Source organism: Homalodisca vitripennis, chromosome 5 (assembly GCF_021130785.1).
Source record: "Homalodisca vitripennis isolate AUS2020 chromosome 5, UT_GWSS_2.1, whole genome shotgun sequence".
Taxonomy (NCBI): Eukaryota; Metazoa; Arthropoda; class Insecta; order Hemiptera; family Cicadellidae; genus Homalodisca; species Homalodisca vitripennis.
The window spans coordinates 49,130,704-49,155,406 of NC_060211.1; the positions used below are offsets into that span (position 1 = coordinate 49,130,704).

General features: G+C 32.6%; 1 protein-coding gene across 4 annotated transcripts in view; it reads left to right on the forward strand.

The window, feature by feature from the left end:
- Positions 1-5,985: 5,985 nt before the first annotated feature.
- Positions 5,986-24,703, forward strand: part of LOC124362126 (14-3-3 protein zeta) — a 56,083-nt gene continuing 37,365 nt past the window's right edge. Inside the window, exon 1 of one of the 4 annotated variants that reach the window (XM_046816343.1) lies at positions 5,986-6,133. The gene's annotated coding sequence lies outside the window, so the exon portion shown is untranslated. The other 3 variants (XM_046816340.1, XM_046816342.1, XM_046816341.1) reach the window with 3 other exon arrangements.

Sequence of the window (24,703 nt, forward strand, 5' to 3'; positions counted from 1 at the left end):
ATCGCCTTGCTTCCGACGTTGAAATTATTTTGATGAAGAGTTCCAAGTATAGTATCGTGGCATCTCAGAGTATAGCAAAGTTTGTGCGAACAGATCGCTCTGACAAATCTCAAAAAACTGGTCAATGTTGTCGCTGGAGGTAAAGCAGCACGTTGGACCACATTTGATTCGGTGAAATACACTCGTTGACCATTCTCAAGATGAACCGACAAATGTGAAACAGTAGGATGGCGTTCATGAATAGAAAATGAGAATATACGCCAAATTGCCTCATTGCTGTTTACATATCGACCAACTTGATAACGCATGATTTCATCGTAGGTGTTGGAGGCTTGGATTCCAAAAACTGCCATATCATCACTTCCTTTAGTAACATATTTGCAGACATATTTGATTGATTTTACTGAATTGCAATACTCAATGTTGCAATGTGTCTTAAACGTTTTGGAAAGTAGTGGTGAATATGGAACAATCCAACTGTTGTCGACCACAAAATCATTACCTTTCACTTTTATTGTGATAGTTCGACCATTATCATCGATTGACCGACGCCGATATAGAGGATAGCCATCATTGCATGTAATAGTCTCTGCCGTTAATTTTCGTGGATACCGTTTTGAACAGGCACTGTTGACCATACACGGTGATTGAGGGTTGATAGCGCCACATGGACCATGAATCATATTCTTGATTACAACATCATGTAGGTCTGGATCTGTTTCAGGATCAGGGATCTCAGCACATATGATATCATCAACTTGGTCTGGTTGAATTTTTTCTACCATCCAAATCAGAATGCGTGCATGGGGCAAGCCACGTTTTTGCCATTCAATTGAATACATCCAGCATCGAGTATTCCCGAAGACACGTTGCTTTACAATAAAGTTCATCAGAGTCAGGATCTTTTGTCTAAAGACACGTGCTGTGATGTCGTGCCGATCACTTGATGTTTGACCAGGAAGTAACATTTCAACTATTTCTATCCATCTTGGATTACATGTAAAGGTAATGAACAGATCTGGTCTACCGTAATGACGAACATATGTCATCGCATCTTGCGCATATTCATGCATATGAGTGGACTACCTGTGTATGTCGCTGGCAGAATAGTCAATCGACCAATATTTGATGTATCTCCATCAGTGCTAATTGCATCGCGCAAATGGATATACTCTTCTGATCTCAGTTTGGCTTGATTCAACCGAATGAAATTAAGACGCTCTGTTTCGATTTTTACATACATATCAACGCAATACTGCTGAAACAGCCGACGAAAACGCAACAAATAGTTATCTGCATTTTGACGAATCATTAAACGGTATGAATAAAAATTCATTGCAGAAAGCTTCTTGTTCGTCTCTTCACCTGAAAAAAGAGGGCAAATTAGTGAACATATCCATATTCTAAATGCAATTTACAGTATCTTTGAGATCATTTAATTAAGTTAAGGTTAAAATATATTTATTACATTATTCATTATTGAATCATCAATTATTATTTGCTCAATATTTTCCAAAGAAATAGCCTCTAATCCCTTAGTTGACATCCAAGAATTTTTTTTTTCATTTTAACTAAAACTTCACAAAGCTAAATTTATACAAAAAAATATTTACCATTTAATGGATTTATCATCTTGATATTGAAATGATATCCATCATCTCCTTGCCAAAACATCAGTGGATATTGCAGTGCATCATACGATCGGTGTGTTTCATATATTTTTTGCAGATGCCCTGTATCGCGACGTGTAAGAGCAATATCGCGTGTTTCCATGTTTTCACCTACAACCAGGATGGCAACTTCATCTATCGTTGGAGCATTGAATCTGCGTTCATGTGTTCCAGCTGGTCGTTTGTGTGCTCTTATCACAACTTTGTAATCACCACTTGGCATGCGCTCCAATGCAGTCTTAAAGAGCCTGATCAAAGCATGATGTTCATCAAGAAAACACTGAAGATCTGAAAGAATTGTTCTTTTCGTTGCTGTGTTGATCTCATGTCGGCGATCAAGTTGCTCCTTCATATTACCTATAAAGTATATTTGTAGGAATTTATACTGTCCATCCACAACTGGTAGCAATGATCCAATTCGATGGTGAATTTGACCTTGAATCTGTAAAGATAGCAAAGTTTATGTAATTGAGACAACAATTGTATTAAGGCACCTAATAATAATAAAAACATAAAATCATTTTCAAGAATACATGAAATAAAGTAAATATTTATTTTATCATTAATTACCTTGAATGTCGGATTAAATCCATGTTCTTGAATTATGTTTGCCCCAAATGATGTAATTTGAAAACAACTATTGTATTTTTGAGTATTAGCAAGAAAATGTCGTGATTCTTGCGTTTCTCCAGAAAGCAATGATTGCAATGGATCAAGAGGGGGAGTCAGTATTGGCAATTTTACTTTGCCATTAAGACAACACAATCCAAGCGACTCTCCAACAAACTTCAATGCACTACAATGCCTACAAACAACATCCATTGGACCAATAAGTACAGATACATGCGAACTGTAATCAAAAGTGCAATCATAACTAAATGATACTTTATTCAAATCAACAGCTGATGTATTCCTTCTTGCGTGTCGAACTTGATCTAGTTGTTGATCAGTACGATTAGCTCGCCGATTTCGCATAGCCAAGCGAGCTGTTTCACGGGCTTCCTCTCTTTGCTCTTGAGATTGAGAAGCACGAAGTCGGGCCATACCAACACGACGCTCTTGTCGTCCGATTTCACGTTCTTCTTCAGTAGAATTGTTCACAACGTTACGAAGCCATCTTGCATTACGGCTTTGTTGAGACAGATTTGATCTTCTGGGTCGCGGCATCTTTATAATAATCCTCTCAATGTTCACAAACACTCGCAAATCGTTTAAATTTGCGTGCGAAACAAAGTTATCCGAACCGAAAGCAATCGAAGTAGTAAGTTGTTTGTCTTTTTTTAAAAAACCAACAGATTATTGCAAAGGTAAAAAAATCACTTCATGATTGACTGATTATTAAGTAAAAATGAAAGGACAATCTATATGTCAGAAGCCATGATTTCATTTTGTTTGACTGAGTAACCCAGAAAAATGACACAGCCAGCTGTGAAAGTGTCAATCAAATTTACAGTTGTTTGTTTACATTTTGGAATTCAGGCAATTGTTTATTTCAAGATACAGTTTTTTTACTCTATGCTTTCAAACTATATGTGTAAAGAAATTTAAAATAGTAATTAAATGATATAAACATATGTTTCTTTTGTCGCATAATATATGTTTACAAAGAACAGCTGATTAAATTTGAACAGGCTCTTTCACTTAATAACATATGTTTGCTACAATGCATTTCTTACGGGTATTTCTGTAACTTTTAGAGGCCAGTGGGGCGGAATCCTGAATCGGGAACGGGATAAAAAGTATCCTATGTGTTTCTCCCAGTTCTTAGCTACCTCCCTACCAATTTTCAGCCAAATCGGATCAGCCGTTCTTGAGTTATAAATAGTGTAACTAACACGACTTTCTTTTATATATATAGATAACTAGGAGCTAGTGATGCAGTTCTGCGTTTTAATGAAGGTTCTATAGTGGTAAGTGATTGTTTTGGAAAGATATTTTGGCATCAATTCGGGATGTTTTGGGATTGAAGGACTACCAAATCAACCAAAATAGAATAAATAAGGCTATGATAAAGAGGCCCAAGAGAAGAATAAGAATAAAAGAGTAAATATAAGGCTAGTAAAGATGGGCATCAATGAATATGACTACTTTTCTTTTGGTTTTTAATTACATTTTTATAATAACAGTGAATCTAGGGTAAGCTTGACTTTATATCAATTATCCTAAGGTACTGTTTAGGAACCTTTAGGTACACTTTTTGAAAAGACTACTAGACCTACATACTTTTAAATTCACACAGTTGTTTTAAACTAGTCGATGTGTACATACATGCATGTTTATTAAGTTATATTAAGAATTTTTATATTTAAAGAATAAATAAAATGATTAAAAATTGGCATTTTTTATGTAAGATATAAAATATAATAATCTTTTATTAACTGAGATATTAATAAATAATTCCATGAATGTGAAGTTCTATTCATGTAGAAAAAATCCCTAAAATTTAAAGCCATTAGGCTATGTAGTTCATGAAATAACGGTACTAACATATACCATTGTTTTCCCTTTAAATATCATTTGGGCCACAAAAGCTACATGATCACCTTAATATAACTAGTTGCTTCAATTCACTCGTAAACTAAATGCGAAACATCAACGAGTTGTTTCTTTTCATAGGAGTATAATAGCGGTGTGTTTCAGACAGCAACTCCTTGTGAAAATGATAATTTAATCACCGCTGTTTAAAGAATTTGATGAAAGAAGATCTGCACGTTCATGCAGGATTATATCCAAACTAAATCTTCAAAAGTCTGGAGTAGATGTTATCGAGCATGACTTATAGCAGGACAGTGGATGGGATGATGACAGCCAAGGCCGGATGATGGTAATCGATTGGGATCAAAAGCAGAGTGTCTTCCTGATCATGCAGATTAATAGATGAATATAAGGTGTCCCCAGCGATTCGAAACATTATTGTATTAAGACAGGTTGTGGATGTAGGTGAATCCTTGGAGCTCCAATCAATATCCGGCATATTAAATTCTCCAAAACAATAACAAGGCAATATCAGAACTAATCTTCAACTATAAGTTGTAAATTTGAATACACCTCTGAAGACATGCCTGGTGGAATATAAACGCATCCTGTCAAGAGATTTAAACAGGTTTAATAATGGTTGAGGAGAATGAATATGCATTAAATGTTAGAAGGACTAGTAAAAATAAGAGTTGAGGTTAAATTAGTGTTGGCTGCAAGAGGCACTTCTCCATCACTCTACTTGATTATAGTATTAGAAGTTGTGTCAACCAGTAAATATTAAAGTGATCCAAGTTTTTTGGCATACATTTTGATGTAAAGATAGGTTTCAGCAAGTAAATCTAAATCATGAGTCCAATATTTCAATGCCATTTTAAGATTAAGAAGCTTGGTTTTCATGCGATTAACATTCTGGTAATATAAACTAAAAGGTTTTCCGTTGAGGTTTATTAGTTTTTGTCTTTTGAACAATGGTAGCTTTACCATTAATGTATTTAATACATAAATTAGTTTCTACAGCTTTTGAGCAGTTATATATTTCCTGAAATGGTTTTAAAGGAACTTGTGGTTTGTGGTTGTTGTTTTAGAGGGGGGGGGGTGGCGATTGCTCCACATTGAAATTTCATTAAGTGACGAGTCATCGTCAGCTAATTCCTCCCTATTCAGATTCTTGATAAGTTTGACGTTCTCATGAGAAGACAGAACCAAATTTAGAGGCCGGGGTGAGGATCAGGTCTCTTGTCTGAATGACAAAAAGTGTGAACTTCATCTCTGGAAGACCAGCTGCATTCATGATGCTACGAATTTTGTCTTCATCGTTCAATATCTTGTTATCTTGACCTGTGCTTAAAGATTCAGGTAACTTGAAACCTATCACGTTGCATGCCCGAAATTGACAATCAGTAAATTCAGTAATTATATCCTCTTAATCCATTGAGCAAGCTCTGATTTCAGGTTTACCTTGGATTTCAATGCATTTTATGATTTCAAGACTTCCTTCGATCCATGAATGCTATTCTAAGCAGCAGCAATTCAAGTTCAAGAGCAGTTAGTTGCTTTGAAAAACCATACTATCCCTGATATCTACCTCTGTAGATATCAGGAACTAGAACTCTGTCTTGATATTTTTTAAATATGTACTATAACACAAAATATTTTTCAATACTCATGTGTTACTTTAAATGAATAGTCATAAAAGTGTTGTAAATGCTTAAATAAATAAGATGCATGGTAAATAACTTGAAATTTTGTTTATTTATTCTTAAATAAAACATGTTGTACTATATATACATCATACAGTGTGTTGTAAGAATAAATACGTTCATCTTATTACTTTCTCTGTAAGCAAAACCTTTAGTTCCGCTTTTGTGAACCCTCTTCCGTGCTTTGGAGCCGAGCTTAGAAACTGAATTGAAATAAAAATTATTTGCAGTGCGAGTGAGATATTAGGTTTAAGTTCAGACGCCTTCGGGAAATCCATTCAAAGTGTAAGCATATATAGTGTAATTTAATTACTACCTATTCTTAAGTAAAAAGTTTTGCTCATTAGTGGAATTGCGTGTTACCTATCGTGTGACGCATCATAGGAGTGTCCTTGTGGGTTTCATCGCCATTTTGGGTTTGCTAGTCTAGTAACCGGCTAGCTTTTGAGGTAGGATTTGTCCTAATTTCAATGTGACATTACTATTTTTGACATAACTTGTACCTTTAATGATATGTGCTTGATAATGTATAGTCATTGATTCGTAGTGCCTGGGAATTCTGTGTAGCCACTCCCATTTTTTCTTGCTGAGGGAGAACTGCATGGTTCTGGATATAGACCCTATTCAACAATATATCGGCCAACTTTATTAGTACACTAGGACTTGAAAGATTTTTATCATCTAATAGAACTACTCTTTATATTAGTTAATGGCCATTGCTTATATTTCGTTCAATTAACTATGAACACCAAACAAATGTATGTAGTGTCTTACCTGCTTGCTATCCTTGATAGCCTATTTAGTATTATTATGATTGTATGTGTGAGATAGCCACTGTATATGTGGCTGCAGAGATAATTTAGATATTATCTGTTTATATAAAGCCTCAATAACCGTTACTATTGAAATGAAAGAATTATTTACATTGGCCTGAATCAATCCAATATTTTGGACTGCTAAGCCTAAGCTAGATCATTTAGGTTGGTATGTAAAAGACATACAGAGTGTGTGCCAAGTAGTTAAGCTTAATCCAGCCAGAATGTTTCAGAATGTAGGTAGTTCTCTGTCTGATTTTTCAGTTTTTGTGAAGTGTAGCAGTGAAGTTAATCCAGTTGGGTATTAAGCCCTAGGACAATGTACTGTTATTACCATGACAAAATGATAATTTTACATTATTTCCTTATCTGTGTTCGACCTAAAAATGATTTAAAATCACTTTCTACAATGTCACGTACTAATGCCTCCATACTACACAATTTTAGTAGGCGCACATTAACCATTTATTGCACAAAAATTAATAATTTTGTAATTTTACGTTAAATATTCTTTATATTAAATAAACAGTCTTTTAATTAAGAATGCTTCAGTTATCATACGCTCTTGAATTCTTACTGAACATTACTATTTTTTAAATTTGTTGCTTAGGACATCACCAGAATCAAAGGCTACAGTATAATAAGCAGCCACCAACACAATCGAATGATTATTATTGATTTTAATTATCTATACTATCGAATATGACATTTGACATTTAGATATTCATAATTAATCATGGCTAGCTTTCTTTATTTAGAGTAGTGACATCGTTCCTATCTGTTGCTAGAGAGGGGTCATTACCAGCTGTTATTTTGTTTATAAATGCAGGAGGAAGTTTGTAACAATGGCGATGAATATACAAATATTGGCTCATAATGTTTTTATAAACAAAAATATCTTTCAAAAATTGGTCGTGGGAGTGAGTGGATTGAGCAGATTCTTCAAAATATATGTGTCAGCGGGAAATTAGATCCGGTTATTGGTAATGATGCATTCGAGTATTTTTTAAATTCTATCAAAATGTCAATCCTGTGAAGTAATATGTTGTACTATGTGGTTCACGAGTCTTTTAATACAATTTAGGGGTAGGGTACGATAAACGGACCCGGTTTTTTATATTGAAATTGGCAAACGATATTACTTAATCATAACCATCGATATAATCAATCGATACTGATTAATTATTTTGAATTATTAACTTAAATAGTCTATATCAACAGCTGTAAACAATTTAAAATAATACACGTAGGGTAATATTTCAATTTTACATAAGTAATTTTAATTATTAAAAATGGTAGTAAATTTTAGAAAATTACAAGACATTGCTTTGAAAGATGATAAGACATAAATAAAATATATTGTTTTTGTGGCTTCAACATGTTGGACTCATTTGTGGGAAAGAAACAACTGTAACTGTGAGAGGAGCAAATATGGTCGTCTTAAGTTTTCCTAATTTTTGTTATAATAATTTGTTTGATCACTGTAAATATTAAATTCATATTTTAATTTAAAACATATGATTGTTATTGAGGAATATATAGATACTTTTATCGATTGATAGTCTAGGATTTGAGATGCGAATATTAGGTATCGAAGACTACATTCTTCGATATTAAAAAAACCGGGTCCGCTTACCTATCATACCTAACCCTATTTTAGTTATTTTTTACAATTTTTAAAAACAAATTCATTTGTTTTACATATTAAGATATAGCTTCTTTATATTAACATTTTTAAAGCCTAAAACTTAATTTAACTTCACATCATCATTCAAAATTTATTCAAAGTAAAAACATGTTTGGAAATAAATTCTAAATTAAAGTCATGTTTTGTTATGATCTACTGTAGATGAACCAAATAACACCATTACAGAACGAATATATTTGTTCACTCTGATTACCAGGCGCATTACTGGTTACCCGTTCAACTAATTACTACAAGCACTGTGATTATTGAATAATAACAATATAAAGGTATTTTAAAGCACTCCTTAGAAGTTATCTGAATAAGGTAAGGTAGAACAATATTCCAGATTTGATTTAGCCCCGAATCGGAAATTCGGTACTTCCCAACCTCAGTTGCCAGATCGTACATGATCGGTGTCTCATAAAACAATTTTTATTAGTGATAGATTGGTTCTAATACCTACTTGATAAGCTACCTCGTTTCTTAGCTGTATCCTAGTATCGACTATTCTCGATACTTTGGCTCTTTCCACTTAATTACAATAGAATTACTTTCAAAATAACTTATTTGTTTATATAATAATGAAATCAAATCAACAGAAGTGGTCAAAATATGCTTGGGGAGTCACTATATCACCATTAGTAGTGTGTCAATACCTAATCTCAAATCTACTGAATCTTCAATTAAATCTATTAGTAGACGACAGCTGATTGACATTGTACAAATTACAGATATTCTGGATATACAAACTAGTATATTCTGGATTAATTAATATATTAGCCATTTCATTGTTACAAACGGGATATTGAGAAATTTATATTATTTAAAATATTTTTATGTGACACCGTGTTAGTTTAATAGATTTGAAATGTAGATGTATAAAATTAATTTTTTATTTTGTTCTTCATCATTATCAAAATCTATTTATGTATTAGGAATTTTTTAAAGTATTTCTAGGATTACATTTTTATTATAGATTGGACAATTTTGGACACCACATATTAAACTGTTTCCAATATTCATATTAGTTGAAAAAATATCTAAGTACTTTACGTATGGGACAGAAAGTTAACCCCTCAATGAAAAGACAAGTTGATGTATAAAAATTAATTTATTAAGTAATATTGTTAAAGTTATCATAATAAGCCATATTATCATACATCTGAAAAATTTGCAATATTAATGAAAGAACTAATTTTACATAATGACAGGGTGACTAGTGTGTGAGAAATGTTGGAATTGTACTTAAATTTACTATGTGCTGGAGAATGCAGGGATATGTAAAGGAATTTTAAACAAAATGCGAAATAAGTTAAAAATAAAAGGAACCACGTCTAATGCTGATTTTCTTTTAATCAAGTTCAAGGATTTTGGTTAACCGTCTTTGTGAAAGAAAGGGTAGAGGGTTCGTGAGATGAGTTGACAGTTCTAGGCCTCTCACCACCAGTGAAAGTGTCTAAGTGCGCCAGCCCAGCGATCAGTTTAGTTGTCTGTGAGGTGATGTATTGTAGTTGGTAGTTGCCATAATTTGTTTTTGGTTTTGAAAGAAATATCATAGTCATGTGTTTCTTTTACTACTATAAATAAAATGCTCTTCTATTTTAATTTATAGAGTGTAATACATTTGTATTTGTAATACTATTTTGTATGTGTGCTGATAAAAGTCATTAACAGTGCAAAAACAGGAAATTAATTTATTTCTTCAAATCCGTTACTTATTCAAAATAAATTTAAATTTACGCTAATAAGGCCACTGTGACAAAAATTTTAAATGTTATTTTTTTAATCAAAATTATGTAAAATATAATTTAAAAACATTTTAATATACCAGATATTATTTTATGGCAGTAATAAAAAAATTATCTAGCCTTGGGCAAAGACTCACATAGGCTAATGATTATCAATCATGGTAAAAACAAAAAATTTTGTTTGATCATCCTGGGCTTTTAAATATGTGTACTTGAAAAATGTGGGAATCGTACAAGAATTTCATTATTGGCTGGACACTGAATGATTGCACAGCCTCAAAATCTTTTTATACACTGATACATAGACCTAACTAATCCCTGGCTTAGTTATGGTTATGGTACTATGCCAATCATTTTACAGTTAAAATATTAAAAATCACTATATGAGCATTTGTTCTAATATTTTGATTGCCGTTCCATGAACTCTATTCATTTCAGCAACTAACTTGATCTTATCTTGTTTTAATCGATAGTATCATTCTCTCCCTTGGAAGTTTTTTTTTCTAACATATTTCCCTTGTATTTTCAGTTATTGTTCCCTTCTTTATTTTTGTACAGCATATTTTTGTTTCGTTTTACCTATTATAAACTGAAACTATACAATCATATCTATTCATTGATAAAGGAATTAAATTTATTCAGTTTCATTAATTCTGAGGGCATAATAGTACTGTATTGAAAGTTCAGTTTACTTTTTAACTTGGCGGAAGAAACCAATACAAAGGGCAAAACCAAAGTTCACGTCTAAACGACAGGGAATCTGTTTGTTATGAAATATTAAAGATAAATATATTTGTTTTTTAACAGATTTATTGTTTTGCATCAACTATTCTTAATTAATTTAAGGTGTATGTAGGTTACCATGAAAATAAATTTTGCCATATATCCTAATGTATTTTCACCAGTTTTTTATCCATTGCTATGAATAATCGATTAATTAAAGTAAAAGCTTCCTCAAATGTAATAAAAAAAAAAACATAAGAAGGAAGTATGGACATAAAAATTAAAGCGTCCATTATATAACAATACTAAAATAGTCTTAAAAATTATTTTAATTCCCACGATGATGGCAAATCGTCTCTTTGCCAACGTTTGCTAGGTACCATCTGAAAAGAGACATTTCTTTGTGAAGAGGTTTCACGCTTAATTCGAAGATAGCAACAGTACGCAATGATGTATTAAGACAAATTGGCGTTCTTTGGTATTTTATTATTATTATTTTTGTATTAATAACTATTTTAAAAATTAAAATTTACATAATTGCAAAATTTATTTAATCTCTACATATAATGTATAGGTAACCTTTAAACTTCCATTATCAACCTTCATAAATAAATACATTTTTAATTAAATATTAATATTTGTCAGTAATAACTGTACTAATACTTACAATTTATCACAGTAATTTCATTTACCTGTTAAGTAATGTTAATTTTAACATGTAAGTACATCTGGAGTAAGACCTGTTTCTTGAAATATTTGTTCTTTAAATTTAAGAAATAAGTTTAAGACTGACAGAAATTTAGTATGACTGAAATAACGTACATAATTCAAAGAGTTTACGGAGCGTTGTGCAGGTAGTCGATGTCTTGAGCACGGCTAGTACCACAGGAACTGCCTTTTAGATAACTTGTATATTATCAAATAAATGTGTTTACAATTTACTGTAAAAATAGTTTTTCTAGTTTTATTTTTCTGCCATGGAATGGCTGATAAATAGAATGAACCGAATTAACAAATTACTGTGATTTTATACGTATAATTTTACGTACAGTTTGTATTTTCTGTATCTGATTTGTTTTCTTCCAGATTTATTTTCCTAATTCTTTTTTTCCATAATTTTTGTACTTATATAAATATTGTATTGTAGTAAAATATATGTATGTTTATATCTTAAAATACTTTTTCATGGCCGAGGGTGAATTTTTGCCAGGCCGCTCCTACTGGCCAGATTTTCTTTGTAAGAAAAAAGGAATATTTAGCATCATATCATATCATATTCTACATGTAAGAATTAAGATAGGAGAGGAAGAGTATGTTTGACTTTACCATGGAAATTTAAAACAAACTTCTCTCTATCTTCATAAAGTTTTTTTTATGTTAATATTTAAGAAGAAATAGGCTGTCCTTCCAGTCTGGAAAGGTATGTCCGCAGTTCCTCTCCTATCTACATTCTAAATAGTTACTATTTAGTTATTAGTTACATTTATAATATTTATTGTTATTACGTTATTCTTTATACAGGAATCTGTACTGAATTCAGAATTGACAGATGAGACCAAATTTTGGCATTAATTATTGGAACAGAATAATTTAATCGGCCCATTCCTAATCAATATGGGGTACTCCTAATATATTCGTAGGCTACTATTTTTGATTTTTTTTTTTTTGTCAAGGACCTAATAAAATTATGTTATTAAAACATACTTTATTTGACTTGCTGTGAAAATTACATTTCATTATGATGGTCAGTTCTTGTTTTCTGCCTCCCCAAAGAAAGCAGTGTTGGCGAGAAGTAGGCCATTCTGTACTTATCTACTTCTTGTTATCATGTGATATAAGTTGGTTTAGATTAGGTTATCATAAATATGTTACTAATAGTACCAAAGTTGAAGATAACGTTTATAAGTACTTACGTGATCTGAGTTTGAATTTAGGTACTATCTGAGGTAGGGATGATTTTATTTTTTCACCAAGGGCGCCAATGAGTTTTATGTTGTACAATCTGGCACGTGATCTGAGGTCGGGCAGTACTGAATGAGATGCCTCTGGCCATCAGTGTGAGCTTGGGCGTACTTTTGGTGATAAAAGAAATAAAATCTCTCGAGATAGTTCCTGAATTCCAGCTCAAATCATAAGCGCTCGTAAATGTTGGCTTTAACATATTTTACTTATAATACATTTGTATGTATATCCTAATAACAAATACTGGATAGGGACAGAGTGGCTTCCTTCTAGCCGATATCGCTTCCTTTTGGTGCGACGGGAGGAGGCAGGAAAAAAAGAACCAGTTGTTATAATGACATGTAATTATCACAAAGTTTAATAGTCGGTTCTTTCTGATAACATAGGTTTTTTAAGTTCCAGGTAAGAAAAACTGTTAAAAATTTACCTCCAGATAATAAGTACCATATATGGTGATTAAACTTTTTTTAAGGTGCCTATATTCTTATTTCTTGGTAACAAATAACACAGGAATTTAAATAGAATTTGTAACTAAGAACTTTAATTTTTGATGTCATAATCAAGTTTATTTTTAATTGGCCCATTATAAGTTTATTATTTTGTATTTTGTTAAGTTTGTAATTCTTTTGATTTCTACTTATCATAATTAGCCTGTGTTTAATCTGTCTTTGGATTGATATTTATCATTTTTATCTAAATTATTTAAGAGTAGTTTAGAGATGGTAGGTTCAACATTTTTTTAATTTTTATTGTAGAAGGTAAAATACATTGGAAGTATACAAAATAAAACTATTTTAATTTTTAGACATTTATTTTGCTATTGGCAACCTTTTAGTTGTTATTCGAATAATACCCAATTTCAGCTATTTTAGAACTGTGTGTATTAAAACAAAGATGCCTCTTCTTTTCTACTCAAGTCCTTATAACTATGTACTTAAAACTAAGTAGACTATATTGGTTTAATTGTTTTAACTCCCTCAAAGTTCCAATAAATAGTGTTACAATAAATGGATTTTCAAATCTTTTTTTTAAGGAGGCAAGTGACTTTGTTTATTTTTGATTTGATAGGATTGGGTGGGTGCTCAAAATTTTCAAAGTTTCATGCTGTAGACTTAATAGATTTAAAAATAACTTTTAATTTTCAAAAGTTTCAATATTCTAAATAAAAGTTTCCAGGTACATGTTTTGTTGGGTAGGAAAATAATATTTTTTAAATGGCTCAAATTTTGTAGTTAGAGAAATGTCCTACAAATATTATATTAATTAAATTAATATATTATATCCTTAATGGGGTAGTGGTATATGATACTCTCTGGATGTGTAATCTTTTAATCTCAGATATTTAATGTTATGTCGTAATATTAAAAGTTGTTAAACTAACTAAACTCACATAGACCCTTATTAAAAAAATGTGTATCTTATTTTTTAAATAACATTAGTAACATAAATAGGTTTAGCGAAATTTATAAAAAATAGCTTCTTTACATTTAAAATATGAAAGCTAATAGTTTAAGCTCAACATCTATGGTTATATCAAAAGGCTATAGCTTAAGTATTGTAAAAATAATTTATCACAAAACTGTTTTTTTGAACCTGAAATATTTAGTCTAAAGTACGGGTTTGTTCTTATCAGGACAAAAGCTGTCTGCACTGCTCTGATATTAATGGTCAGTCTCATTTCATTTAACCAGTCACAAGTATGTTAGGTGCGATTTTACTTTATAGTTTAGTTTATTGATTTTTTTAATAATGCATTACTTTCAGTCCTAGACGTCTATATTACTCTACAGTAAATGTTCACATAGGACTGAGAGTGTTAACTCTTTGCGATTGTGAGGCCTAATGTATCTTTTGCTCAGTTCGGATGGAGTCTCAAGTGGTTGTTGAGCCACATATAGTTGCTGATTTTGGTTTGAGTCAGTAAGTGGCGTTTTTGTAACAATGTGCAACACTTTTACTCGGATTAAAATGGCACTATTTGATCTTCAGTTCATTAAATAACTGAGATTTAAATGAAATTCTCAAATAATTTACAAAGTTTTATTAGCTCCAAGGTTAAAAATGTATCTGGTTATTCGCTATCTATTTTAATAGTACTATTTGCAGAATAAAAATACAATCAATCTCAAACAGGTTTTCTAGTATCAACAGAATATGAACTAGTTTTATATTTTGAGCTTCGTTTGCACTAGTATTTCAGTACATTGATAGGATACGATAAACTAGCAGCTACAGTAACACAGACACTCTGATAAAAATCATTCTGAACGATGTTTGCTATGGCATGTGCAGCAAATAGAGAAATATTAATTTAGTTACTTATTTTGTAGGGATATTGCAGTACTTTCCAACCACAACTAGATAAGGATTAAATATTATAACTGCACCACACAATTTAATTCAGTGGGGACACATGTAATAGCCTTATGAGCTGAACAACAAAATTTCGAGGGTCACTAGGTGTTGCCCGCCAAGCGGAGGACAGGACGTAGTCATAAATGAAAGACCTGATGCAGAGAACAGCCATGGCCACCTTTGTGGCCAGGTTATCTGAGAGGATAATTAAATAAATGTTATCATTTAAAAGTTGATAACCCTGTTATATCCCTTCTCTTTATGCCTACCTCTCCTTAGTTTGATATTCCCCTGACGCCTTACTGATGGACTGTTTGGGGCAAATCCAAATTTCAAAAAATTACCTGTGCGAATTTGTGCAATATATGGTTTACTGAAAGTTTCGCAGTGGATACGCATGTAAGCAAATAGGAAATGTTTAAAATTAAGTCTGTTGTGGTTAATGTGGAGTGTTCACCATAAGAAAGTTATGTTATGTTTTGATATCACGGTCACATCTTAACCTCGACTGAACTGCGTTTACACTGGCAAAAAGTGTCTAAACTGGTGCAAGAGCTCTCGCGAGCGCCACTGCAACCACTGTCGGACAGTTGTTTGCAAGAACTGGATATCATTGTGGCTATTAAAATTTCAATTATAAACACTGCCATAGTGTACAGACTTCGTTAAACTCCCTTAACATCCAGCGATACAATTGTAGCAAGTACTTGCGACACTTCTCGTGAGTAAAATTACTTATCTTTTTCACATTATGCAACAGTAGTTGTACAAATTCTGTCGCAACTTTACTTGCCAGTGTAAATGCAGCTTATGTTGTCGCCTGCCTACAGATGGCCAGTCGACCGAATCAATGACGCACTTCAGTTCTCCGATCAACTATTGACCTGAACGACTTCCCCACACATGTGACAATCGGTCGGACAATTCAAACTGTTCAAACCAAATAGTCCAATGTGTATAAGGAGTCCTTTGTCATGTTGTTTCGTAGTCTATAATCTAATGAACACAATGTGATGGGTTAATTCTATTCTTCCATTGTCCTAAAGACTAACTCAAAATATTTAGGAGCCAATAATTTATAACATGTTTGTGCTCGTATTCTGGGTGCAACTGTAGAAGGTACGGTTCTGTACTGATGTCTATGTACTTGTTTTACAGATTGTGAACTAACCGCAGTTCGGCAACTTCTGTAATAGATAACTTTGTGATGCATTTTTCGTATATTGGCCGTCAGTGAGATATATATTTGAGAGTCACATGTCAATTTTTATAATGTCCCCGGAATTTTTACTAGGGATGGATCATATCCGAACTTGATACCGGCTCTTTGTACATGATTCCTATATTAACAGAAGTGCTAATACACTTGAAAAATCAGGATTACACAATATACTACTAAGATGGGGAGGCTGAACCTCAAATCCAAAATTAATTATATTTGTGGACAACTACTGATTAGGCAGTACGCAAATTATCAATTGATAAAAAGTTTTTTTGTACTTTCCATATGAAAAAATGTAGATAAATACAACAAAATAACAAACTTCTCTAGTTTAACAAATAATATTTCAGCTGTAATAATTATTTTTTAAATATGCATTTTGAATCAGCATGGAGAGTCTGCACCGTCTATTTGTGGATAAAACTGATCATGCTAATTACGAGGTGTAACGTGTTTTTGTAGTTCTTTGTGTGTAAAAACTATTCAGAACCAATAGTATCAAAATACAGTGATTTATAAATAATATTTAAATGGATGTTCATATTTCTATGGTTATATTTATCAACACCATCTTGTCTGCTGGTTAGCTGCTTCTTCTTCTATAGGGCAGCCTATTCCAATGCACTTAAGCCTCAAGGGCCTTTTGCGCACCCCAGAAGCACACCATGAGGCCTACCAGTCTATGATTTCAGCAGTTCCACAAACTGCCGAAAACAACCTATCAGGTCCTCCTGGTGAAATTCACCGCCCTTGTCCAAAATGCCAAAGATGGCATACCTCTCCCTTGTTATTGCAGGACAATCAAAGAGCAAGTGTTCGGAAGTTTCATCCTGCTTATCATACATTCCACAGAGCAGATCCTCCTGAAGAATGCCGACTATATGAAGATGCTTCCTCAGGTGACTTATGTACCATGATCAGACCCATAACCCGAGAATACATCAATCTACTTAGTGAGAGAAGGTCCAGACGCCACTCTTTAGGAAAGCGACTGTAGTAACATTCTGCTCATTTTCATACCCAGATGCAACCTCCACCTTCTCTCATGTTCAGTGCGGGAGCACCCATCATAATTGATGCTGAGCCCCGGTTAGCTGCTTAGCGGAAAACATGTGGTCGCTAGTTTTTATTTTCTCTGTATGTCAATTATTTGAAAGAAGGTAGAAGTTATGACTTGTAATTTTAAATGTATTCATTTCCCTAATCTCTGCAAATTACTTTGAAGTAGCGTGATACTCTTAGGCTTGCTCCTCGTTCGCTCCAAAGGATAAATTAATTAAGTAGAGTTCAGATGAAAGTATTTGATGAAGTATATAAGATGGACCGACCTTGTCTAAGGGTGGAATCATAGTCTCATATCCAAAATTCTTCAACTGCAGACCTCTGACCCGCAATGCTGGACTGCAGTCTGTTCCATGGTAGCGCTGTGTTGGTATTTATTTGTTATTTTTTCCATATTGAATACATGTATTTTCTAAACATCGCAGAAAGGAAGGTTATTATGCACGATATTATGTTGACACATTGGAAAACAGAGATAAAAACTAAGGAGCTTGAAATAGGTGATGGCGATAAATCTGCAATAAATGTTTTGCATATTGCAAGGAACGAAGTTTACTGAAGTATCCACAGCTTTGTGGCATTTCTTGCAAATACAGCTGGTGACGATATACCGTCACTGTTGTATTCTGTGTAAGGGTTAAATACAGTATTACAGTTATTTATTTGGTTTGAAAATAGACTAGAGAATTAGAAATTTTTAACTGGGAAAATTGAGAAAAAACCGGGAATTTAAAAAGAGGTTTTGAGTGGTCACCCTGTAATTGTTTTCTTTCTGTTTTGTAGCTTACAATATCATAGTTACTTGGTGTTCCTCAGTATTTTGTCATCTTTTAATTTTGTTAATGCAATTTCTAAACCCTCGGACTGCAGGCTGTTTTTGGCTATTTGCAGATTTATAAAATTAAAATATGTAAGATACATTTGTTCATCTTGAACTTACTGATATTCATCATTGTTCACAGTTAACTAGAAAATCCTTTGATGTATAATGCTCTGCAATTTATAAATAGACCAAATCACTTACATATTCTGTACTACATATTATAAAAATAAAAAGGTGGTGAGTGGGGTGTAGACACAGTTGTGTAGTTAAATAAAAGTATTCCAAGGTAGTAAATTTATAACATGTGTAGAAATGTATAGTTTTGAGTATAATGTTTAAACAATCTTTTTTACAAAAAATGTGATTGGTAGAAAATCAACTGGAAATATTGTGTAAAACGTAATTTGCTATCATGGAGATAAATTATAGCAATTTTACAATTATATTATATAACACATCACATGTTATCAAACATACTCTTGAGAACTTATTATAACTTTTATCAATGAAGATAAATCACTGAACACGATACGTACAGGATGTTTCAGACCAACTGGACCACTCACTATCTTGTATCGGTCAAACGAGATGAAATAATATCCTTGTTCAAACTTTAACCACATATTTTATTGTATTCAGCAATATTATATGACACTAATTAACACTTCAAAGGAGAGGGGTTGGTTTTAAAATATTTTTAATTGTAAACACAGTTTTTGTTGTATTTCATTTTATAGGTCTCTTGATCCTAGTTGTTTTATCAAAATGTTATATTATGGTTCACTGTATTCTATATGGTGTACTAAAACTGTTGTTGAATAACTTACACCACATCACCTGTTCTATATACAATGTACAGTGTGTATTGTTATCAACCTGTACTATTCAGTGTGGATTCTCTAAAAGACCAATATCAAATATTATGATGGTTTACTCTTCTGTTGCAAACCTCATCCTCTCCTCTCCATCTAAAAAGTGTTGGAGACCTATGTTACAACAACCATTTTGTGTACCCAATGCTATGTTAATATATAGAAAAATGTATGTATTTTAAAATCGTTTCTAAATGCTAAGTAATTACCAATAATTAATAATTCCCTAAAAATCGCGTTTTCTTTCACCATCTTGAAAACATGGTAGATACAGCAAAATTTCAAATACACAATTTTTTCTTTTTGATTAACATTAACATAATTTGTTATGCAACATTGCATACTATTTAAATTTTGACCTAAACATTTTAATTATCCAAACGTTCATGAATTTTTAACTTTTTTTTAAGGGAAAAGAACATGCCCTTAGTTTTATGGTTTTCAGAGTGGGAATATGTCATGAATTCTCTAATAAAAATTACCTCCAATTTTTGTAATAGTTGAATTTCTAAAAAAACCTGTTTAAGTTAAAATTTCATAAAAAATGTAAAAAAACTTTTTAAAACATTTTTGTTTATCCTGTAATTATGGTTAACCATTATCGAAGAAAATATATATTAAATCGTTTCGATGAGGTATAAACAACCTGTACAGTACCTACATTAAACAATTTCCCAAAACCTACATCTATCTCCCAAGAATTTTTTTTGGGACCCACATGGTCTGTTATACCCTTGTATACCTCATAAAACTCAGTAAACAAGACTGAGCTTTGCAGAAATGAACCAGTTAACCATAACACGCAGACTATCTTATTGATTGACACTGGTTTTCAGCATCTGTCATAACAGATCTAATAAAGGCATTATGTTATTTAGCTCTTTGTCACATTTCTTGTAGTGTAATCATACAGTTGTTCACTCATATGTGCACTATAATGAAGAACAACAACAAACCGTGTAAATTTACATGCGTAATTAATTTTGTATTTGACAGAAAATCACTGATGGGTAGCTTTGAATTTAAATGTATTAGCCCAGTTAATTTATATATTTAATGGCATGTCATAGGCTTAACATTGTGCATAATTTTTAGATATTAAACATGTAATTCAATGACACAAAGCAGAATTAAGACAATCTAGAAATACAAATTAAAGATATATATCAAGGGAAATGACCCGGATTTGATAAGTTCTTAACTAATCCCCTTGACCTTCTGAGATAACCAATCCTCTACAGGGTGTCCATTAATTACTCTATCAAACTTCACCATTTGATTCGTCAGGCCAATATAAAACTAAGAATTGTTATTAAGTATAGTTGACCGTATGTCTGTCTGTTGGGGGGGGGGGATAATTATTTAAATTGATTAAAGATATAACAGTTCAAACTCTAAATTATGTAGTCTAAATGTAAGACCTGTTTTAAAAAAAGTTTCAGAAAAAAATCATATCAGGGTTCTAGATGGTGGCCATGCAACATATTTTCAAACTGTGATAACAAAACAGCTGTAATGAAAAGTTTATAAGAATAGTGAAACATGGGTTACTTTCAGGTGAACATTTTGATACCAAATGTATTATTTTCACTACAACAAAGAATGAAAGAATAGTAAAGGTTTTACTAAGCGCCGTGCCTCACTTAAATACACTATTCGAGTTATTAATGCTGTTTACCTGTTGAATAACAATCAGTAGATTGCTGGATTTATTATATGAGATTACTAGTTCATTGTTACTGCTTGGATATTAAAAACTGCATCTGTTGAACATTTTTAAGGCCAAATGACAAAAAACAAGGTAGTATTGTTATTTTAAAAAATTACAAGATACCAACTATTTTATAATTTTTATTACAATTCCTGTGGTACTTTTTTTCTACCAAATCCGTCAACACATTAGGCGAGCAGGACCACTTTAAAGGGTTGCTTGCACAAGCCAGGAGCAGCAAACATACTAATGCATTCTATCTAGCAAAATATTTGTTGCTTCCATTTTGTTAATATGGAAGTAAATCACACTAATATTGTTTAAATTCTCGTCCTATTAATCTCTATCCATCTGCAGTTGGGTATCTGTAGCCTTACTGTAGTTCTTTTATAAAAGATACCAAATGGCTGCTAAACTAAATACATCTCGACCTATGTTTAGTGGTATGAAGACATCTAAGACGTCTTTGTATCAAATTTATTTTAGCAGTTATTTATTGCAAAAATAGAAAAAAAACCATGTTGTTATAGCAGAAGTAACTTTCTATCAGCTATCTCACATACTATTGCAGATTTACTCTAGCCATTTTCGCTTTGTGTAGCTTGGCCGAGTTTGTACAAAGTTTTGATAAGTGTTGTGTGACTTGTGTATAATATTCAGGTGGAAGTATATGTTATAAAGTGTTATGATAATGTTTGTAGTTTGTGTAAATAGTATACAAATAAAACTATTTGTTATAAATACATTTGTCTGGAAAACCATTATTCTGTTTAAACAATTAATAACTCATTAATAAGTTTGTCTGAAAGAGCACCATTCATTTACCTTCAGAGCAATAACTATAATTCATGATTTACAATTTATAATTACAGTATAATTCATATAAATACTATGTACAATGTTTTGCATTTCATTTAGCCCGAGTGTTGTAGATGGGGAATAATTATTCAAAAATAACATCAAAGTATAAAATAAGTTTTAGCTTGATTCGATTATTTTTTTCAAAAAAACTTATTTGTGGGGAAAAATATTATTTTGTTGAGTATACAAAACCAGTTTCATTTGTTTTTTATAACCACTGCTACAAATGTGTATATATATATATATATATATATATATATATATACACATATATGCGTGTGCGTGTGTGTGTGTGTGTGAATTAACTCATTATTGCAAATTTTATAAAAAAAGGCCATGAATTTCTTTACTTTCATTAGATTATATACTTATTCCGGGTAAATTCGACACATTTACTCCTTTTAAATGTTCAAAGTTAACGTTATATACCACAAATTTTACAGTGCTTTTGCTTTTCATACTTAACACAAAAATATAAATATCTCATTGATAATTACCACTTGTAATACAACTTATATTAAAAACAGTTATGTTTAAAAAAACACTTGTTTAATTTTACTATTTAATTAACATGAAGGTCTGCAAACTGCCTGAAATGGGCACACCAATTAAGGTAGTTAGTTTGCATGGCCACAGCACTGGGGTTACAATGACAGGCATGTGCAACTTGTTTGTGCCACTAGCAGTCCTGTCTGTAGCCAAAATGAGATTTAGCAGTATGTACAAATAGTTTGACAAAATGTCCCAAAACAAGCCAGTTTCATCAGTGTGTATGGATTCATTTAATGAACATTTTCTTTTGTAATTTACCAATACAGGTCTCACTCAAATCATTGTTTTATATCTCAGGAGAGTTTTTCTCTTGTTAGTGTTAACAATATGACTCCAATAATATATCTAAATAACCCTCAAGAATTTCTAAATTAAGAATGATTTAATAATTTTCAAATGTCAGAACTTTTTATATTATTTCCTATTTCTTAATGAACTGTCTTTGTATTTCGCAAAATCCTAATTGCAAAAGTCACAGGAAATGTTTTAAATTAATGTGATAATTACTGCCAAGAAACTGAATGACTGTGGTTCTTTTATCAGTACGTTCACATAAGCCATATACTCTCCCGCGACTGAATTGAAGATCCAGCTTCTGTCTTTCTTCTGATATTGCACAAAGAGTAATGATCGCTGGTATTAGGTCATGTGTTGAGGAGCACTTCCCGTTTTACTTCGGTAATAAATCAATAACAGTAATGGAAATACTGTAGTTTCTACTTTGTAACGTTGACGACCGAATTGGCGAGGCATTTATTTACATCTATTTTAACGATTTCCTGTTAATCTTCATCTTCGTTAGTTTACTCCAGCACAGTCGATAGCGATTACTACTTCAATAATTAATTACTGAAGTCGTTCCTGCGTAATCTGCCGCTGCCAGACGTTGGCTGGGCTGGCAGCTTAATTTTTAAACTCTCATTCTTACTCAAGTGAGCTCTTGGGGTTAACACAATTTTACCAATACAACTGTTTTATATGTATTAAGGTTTTAAACAAAAGTTGTGGATTGTTAAAATTTGGCTTTAGTTCCTCTGTCCGTAAATAAACGTAGAAAACGTTTTTCGTAATGAAAATTGCATATTTGCTAACTTTTTAGTAAAAAAAAAAAAACAAACAATTCCATGCTGGTGCGCAATGCAAACAAAGTACCTTGTCCATTTCCCGTAGCAGAACATTCCATAGGAATAACATCCTGCGATAAGAACCACGTGTGCACGTCTCGCTCAGCATTTCCTGTGGATAAGATACAGCGCAGTTGCGGCGCGTTCCGCGGTGTGAGATTGGGAAAGCGACGCGACCATTGAGTCAGGGTCCGCAACGGTGGCTCGTGAGTCACTGGTGAGCGGTGAGTCACACTGCGACATTGCGCTGTGTGCCCGGAGTGTGTCGCGTATTGGTGTCGAGTGAGCATGTCCGTTGTGTTTGCCGAGTGAGCGTGACAGTGCCAGTGCTGGTTTATTGTGATTGTGATCCATTTTACCTCTGTTATAAAGGTAATTATTGTGGTTATTAATATTTGAGATACAATTGTAATGTTTTAACTCGATTAGTGATGTGCAGAATACATGCCAGACACAAAGAGTCAGTCAATGCTGCCTTTTTATACAGTTTTATATACTTTACCGCTGCGTCATGATAATTTATTTAATTTAATACAAATACATAATTAATTACCTTGCAAATTACGCTCACTTACGCAGGTGGCCGACACAACGTTTCTATGTGGTCGCTCGTGTCACATTACCTTCCCACAAAGAATGGGGAAAGTAGGCGAAATTACTGTATGTGAGAAGTGGAATGATGATTTTGATACGGTCATGTATTTTTTTAAATCTATACTGTTTGTCACTTATTTCCTTTATTTAGTCACGATGATAACATGTAATAAGATTCACTTGAGTAATAACAGTGGTGTAATTCGGAAATAGTCGTAAGTAGGACAGTCTGACCTTCAGGGTTGGATGAGTGCGAGAGTCTGTATGACCATACCCTTACAAGCTAACACAGTTTTAAAGTTTTAAAACTATTGTATTATTAAAAACTCCGTACAGCTTCCACAGTTAATTTGAAAATTTTTAGAATTACGAAAACATTATTGCGTGATTTAAAATGCAACGCGTAGCACACAGATGAAACCTCGGTTATTGGTAATGAGGGGCTGGTAGCTCGAGTGGGCCAGGGTTGATGGTGGCGTGCGATAGTGTGGTCAAATGGCAATCATGCCAACAGCCAAATGACAAGCGATAGAGCTTATAATGTGAGCACACGCCATTCCTTCTGCCCTTCTACATCATTGCACGGTTAGGCGTTCATTTTTTGTTCACTGTGTAGGTATTTGTTGTTAAGTATCATTGTTTCCGCACACCAGTACAAGATGACGTGGTAGGCACGACGACTGTTACATGGAGCCGGCGGCTACAAGACCAATCAATATTGGGTCTCTCGTGTAAACGTCGTGT